We start from the raw sequence: 6,209 nt of genomic DNA, 5'->3' as shown, positions 1-6,209 counted from the left end.
TGGAACCACGTCGCTTCCGGCTCAGCAGAATCGAGAGACCAAGTGAGCGGCGCTCCCGGTGGCAGATTTGAACGCCTTTCAATACCGCCCGGTATACGAAGCATTATGTTAGATCAAATGCAAGAAGTGACTTCCTCACGTGTAGACAACGTGGACGCTGACATGGACACCTCATCTTCTCGAGGGGGGGGGGGGGTTCCCACGACCTTCTCTGCCGCCACTTTTGACCTGGGTTGGCACCACGTGAAGAATCCCCATGGCACCGGAAAACGCAGTGCACCCTCCCTGTCGGCTGTGGAAGCGGTCAACATGCGACCGGTCAACACCGACAACAAATACGCACCGCTTGCAGCGGACCATGAGACGGCATCTCCCCGCCTCCCGCAACGATGGAGGATGAATCACCTACGGCAGCGTCCAGCTCTTTGCCATGCCACACCAAGGAACCAGGCCCGCTGGCTTTAATTGTTTACGATGTCGTGAACCACTCGGCTCTACTACAACGTGTCCGGGCTAAGGCACGGGACAAGAACTTTACAGCGGTGCACTCTGCCGAGTCAACTCGCCAGCGGATGAAGACGGACGACTATGCGGCCGTTAAGCAGATGCTTCTGCAATCCAACGCATAGTTTTCTACATGGGGTCAGAAATCGCAACGGGTGAATCACTCATACTACGCCATACGAGGTCTACCAACACTAACCCAGCAGAGCTGCTAAGAGATGATATGGACCAAATAAGGATCCCGATCGAGAGGGGGCATCTGGTACGGCAAGGTACATTTTTCCTTGCTATCATGAAGGACAAAATGGAATGGTTGATGAAAGGGATTCTGACCATCAGATACCTGGGCAACGTGCGTGTTCGCGTGGCACGATACCAACATCGGGAGCCGCAGATTTACTCCAGCTGCATCAGATTCGACCATGCATCCGCGAACTGCACCGCGGCGCCTAGATGCCACATGTACAGGTATGCAGGTCCGATTGAGGGTAACCAATGTCCTGTCAAGGAGAGGCAACACACGAGTGTTGTAACCGTGGGGGAACCCACACGGCATTCTTCTGCACGTGCCCTGTACACGACAAACAGAAGGAAGCGAAGATGGCAAGTCTCCACCGAAGAGAAAAGCCCGTCTATGGAGTAATGGCACCTACGGCAAAGAAGTAAACGCCGCCGGAGGCACCCTCAACGCTGGGAAAACAGGATGCAAAGGGAATGAACCTTCGGACCGTTGCACCCACACCTGACCCAATTACAACCATGTACAGGTAGATGAACTTCCCGCCGCCTTCCGCCCCCTCCAAGACAACAGGGAAACAGCGGAGGAATTAAAAATCCCTCTCCAACAGAGAAGAAGACTTGTTGATGCACCAGTGCCCACTCCCACCATGGCCACTTCCTTTATTCTATCATGGCAGCCTTGACGGCATCAGCTGCCACGCTACGGCAACAAATGCAAGCCCTAACAGTTACGATTGCTGCACTTATCCCTGAACAAGATGTACCTTAGACCTGCGGCTATCCTGTACTCTTGCCCTGGCGGCAATTCCAGCCATTGATAGCGACCATTACCCGGTCTGCGCTTTCCTCGGATGTCCCTCTACGTCTCTTCCCACCCGGAAGGTACGGTGCCTAGACCGGACTGACTGGGAAGAATACAGGAAAATCCTCAACGGCGACCTCCCACATCAGCCACCGCCTTTGACGTCACCGGATGCCGTGGATGAGTTCGCTGCCCCGATCACGGAGTGTCAGTCGGGCACTCCGGAAAACAGTAACGAGCCGAAACATTCAAGCGTCAACACATCTGACGCTGCTGCCCTATATCCACCGCCGCATCTGGGTACGCATTCACCTTCACAGACGCTTCAAGCGGTTTAGTTTTCCCGAGGACGCGGCTAACTTCCAGCGAAAAAGAGAGAAGGTCATTTATCGCAGCGCACCGGGGAGACACCTAGGAACGGAAAGTCGCTTCCCGGGGGACCGAGGATGGCAGCTAAAGAGTATGGCGGCATCCCTTCGTCGGGATGTGCACGAAGACTCCCCAGTAGAATCGTCGAGCGAAAAATTGACAATTGAAGATGAGAAGGCAGACGAGGAGCCAGCACCGGTCGTCAAGGAGGCGGACCTGCGCGAAGGCCTACGGGTCATGCGGCCGCGGAAGGCGCCCGGGGAAGGTGAAATACCACACGAGGCCCTTGTTCAAATACCAATCTCCCTAGCTGCACACCACACTGTCCTCTTTACCGCATGCTTTGCGATAGGGCACTTCCTAATTGCAAGGAAGAGAGCCCGCACCATCCTAGTGCCGAAGCCGTCGAAAAGCAAACGGAATCCGTAAAACTAACGTCCGATAGCGCTCCTTGCGACTTTCGTTGAACTCCTTCAGCGTATTCTTCTTCCACGACTCCTCGATTGCATTGCGGCATTCTCCATCTTGTCAGTGTCACAGTTCGCGTTCCTCACGGAACAATCTACCACCCTCCAACTGGTCCGCCTGATCGACTAAGTCACCGATGGCTTCAACAAGGGATGCTGCTCGGCCGGAGCCTTTTTTGACGAACATTATGGGCCTTCGACCGAGTGTGGCACGAATCTATTCCGAGAATACTTCGGCGGCAGGGATTCCCGTGATGGCAGCGACGGCTACTGGAATCCTATCTATAGGGGAGGACATTTCGAGTCGCCTGGCGGTGGGCTCTGTCATCGTTGCGAAAAATCGCAGCAGCATTGATATCACAATGGACCATGGAAACGACACAATGGTAGCCATCTACGCAGACGACGCGGCGATTGTGACAACTTCACGTAGACCACACCCGGCGGCGACATGCCTGTAGAGGGCGGTGGACCGCCTTCTTGAATGGTATGCACAATGGAGAATTGCTATCGATGCGACGAAGACACAGGCGATCTTTTTCTCTACGAAGAAAAGGCGAGAACCAGGGGAGGTCCTCATTTCCACAGAAGAAGCGCATTGGGGAGAAGACGTAACTTACCTTAGTTTCGCCCTGGACCGAAGCCTCACCTTCCATCGCCACCCGCTCATTACGTCTCACCAAGCACGGAGACGACGCATATACCTGTAGCTCTCACCGTTGCTTAAAACGATGTTTCTCTCCCTACAGACAAACACGCGCCTGTATACGGCAGCCATGCGGCCAATCTTTTCCTATGCCTCACCGGCATGGATTGGGTGACTCTGCCTATCGACTTTACAACCATTGAAGCTGACGGAGGGAGGGATCTAAAGTGCTATCCCATCCATAGGTTTGAAACTCGCCGCGGAGATTCTACACGCGCTAACAGAAACACAGCCCTTAGCGGAGTATTTACGAGAACAAGCACAGAACCTCTTCGACGACCTGAAAATTAATTATACAAAATGCTTAATTCCTAATTCAATGTTACAACAATCTTTCATAATAAATAGCACTATTCTGTGTTATGCAATACAATGCCAAGGTAATAGGAAGATAAAATATGATAAAATGGAAAAAAGGAAGTCCCACTGATCCAGTTACTCAATTTTTGCATGGTTTTATGCCCAGTTTAAGAATGTATCCCATTCCATAGGAACGAGTAAAATTTATATAAGTTGATTCTTCATCCCTTTAGACGTTTATAATATCAAGTGTTCAATAATGTAAGCATGCATTTATTCTTCAGGGAATTCACGCGACTTAATTTAGATGAACCGTCGCAGAAAAACCACATTTAATCCTAATGAAATCATCCAATATAAAAATTATTTGACCAAAAAGATGAAAGCGTACCTTCACTACCGGTTCCCTCTTATTCGCTACCGTTGCCTGGTTATACGCAGATAACCTCATTCGTCCCCGTCGTCGAGTGAACTACGAGAGTTCGGCCAGCGTAAATGGTACTTAGCTCGCCGAGTGTGGGTTCAGCGGGTTTCCACCGAAGAATGTCATTCTGGTAGGCAGTCGCAGCGCCATCGGTAATCTTGTCAATGCAATAAAACCAAGACATTCCTGGTTTACACTCTTTTCCTCCACATACCACGACCAGAAATGTGCTCCAGAAAAGTGTTCATATCGAATCTGACCAATATACCAGCAAATAATACAGGGTTACCAAAAAAATTGGCCCATTACCAAAAGTAAAAGTTAATTCACGGTGGGACGGTGCTGCCCCTGACTTCAACCTTGATTGGGGCACTAGACCAAATCTCATCACTTCGAGCCAAAATGCGGCGTGACTGATGCCCTCGTATCAGTTCAGAATTGGGCGAGCCATACGAGGTTGCGGATGAGGTCGTGCGGGAGGTGGGCGGGGGTTGCCGCTCTTCCTGGAAGTGTACCTTGCGGCGAAACCGTGAAGTCGCTTTCTTCGTTCCAGGAGACTTGAGGCATGATCGAAGACGCTGATGGATCAAACGAGTGTATCGGAATAAATTATCGATTATATAATACTTAATTATTCATTAACTTGGGCTAATAATGAAGGCACCTTAATAACTTCTCGGCTTAGTTCTGGTTGTTCACTTGGCTGCCACCTGCTTCCTGTGGAGCGCACCAATTTCACTCTTCCTGTGTAAATTACCCATATTCTCATATTGCGCGTTCCAACATACTCCTTTTACTCTATTTGCTACGTATCAGCTCATTATGTAACTCTTTGCACTTCCTCCTTCTTAACTCTGGCCTTATTACATCATTCTTTTTCCTTATCTCATCCATATTTCTAATCATCTCGTCCGTAATCCATGCTTCTTTTACTTTTCCAATTAACAGTTCCTATAGTTTCTTTTGCGGCTTTCATCATCCCTTCTATGATATATTCCCATTTTTATGGTACTCTTCTCATTTCTCTCACTCATGATTTTCCCTACAGCCTGCGGATACTTATTCCTTTTCCATCCAGTTAATGCTTCTACTTTCCATTTCCTAAACTGCCTTCTCTATATTTTTGAAAGGAGCATTAAACCTACAACTTCTAAATTGTGACCAGAGTCCGTAACCGCTGCCAGGAAACTGCGAATTGATTACGCTGATTCTAAATCTGCGCCTAACCACAATATAGTCTGATACCTTTCTGAGCCACCTGGCATTTTCCATATTTACCTACGCCTTTTGTGGTGTCTAAACCAAGTGTATGTTGTACTTAACAAGAATCCCGCAGAACTAAACCGTAGTCCCCTGCCTCTTTTCCTTCACCTACTAATCCCCCTTAACTATCAGATGTTCTCATTCAGGATCACCGGTGATCATGTCCCAAGTTGATTATATACCCTATCGACTCGGTCCCCGATATGATTGCTTGTTGGCATGTATAACCCAACCATATCTAAGTTCGCTGGTTTCACCTCGACTCAAAATAGAAATTTTCTATCAGTGGCTTGCTCTGTGTTAACTTCGATCATCCTTCCTCTTTATTCAATAATATTGAGAGCCTTCGCTATAGATTACTCTGTAACTATCAATCCAGTAATCTTCGCTAGCCTTCCATCTCACCTAGCACTAAAATAAGCTGAGTATACATCCCCTCTCAATTTCACGGTTTGCATTTTCCTGTCATAAAAGTCATAGCTTCTTTTGGTAGGTAAAGTTAAGACATCAAATTTCCCACCAATGATATGGGATCAGAACAACATTATCCGGCCGCGCTAGGGGGAGAAGTATTTTGAGTCACAGTCTGGTGTGTACCTCCTGCCAAATACCCAAGCGCTGGTTAGCAGAGTGCTAAAAAACAAAATCCATTAACGAAGCTAGAGTTAAGCAGAGGGGGAAAGAATGCATTTTTAGTAGCCTAGTGTTTTATTTATCCCATCTCGCTTCAATTATTGCCCACCTGTTACCTACAGCTCCTCTTGAAATATAACCTTTCCAAATATGCAACTAATGGCAGTTACAATCGCCACAATAGAAAACTATTAATTGACCTCCATGCAAAATGTACGCAAGAGGAAGAAATTATGCACATGGACTTCCAAGATGTGGTCTCATTCCATGTCGCAAGCTTCCCTGCGACTTCCAAAATGCAAATAATGTGGCTCTGAGATAATTTTCTGAGTAAATTATTATGCATTGCAACTCATCCAAACATTAACTTACATAATGTCTATTTTGGATGTCCTATATTAGTACAATCATCCATTAAAAATAAATGTTTATCATCACTTTTTGAAAATACAAAATTTCTCTACATAAACATTGTGACCCCACTTTCATTTCTTCATTCCC

The sequence above is a fragment of the Hetaerina americana genome, unplaced genomic scaffold, assembly GCF_022747635.1.
Source record: "Hetaerina americana unplaced genomic scaffold, ioHetAmer1.1.p SCAF_5, whole genome shotgun sequence".
Lineage (NCBI taxonomy): Eukaryota > Metazoa > Arthropoda > Insecta > Odonata > Calopterygidae > Hetaerina > Hetaerina americana.
Note: the sequence above shows the minus strand (reverse complement) of the source record.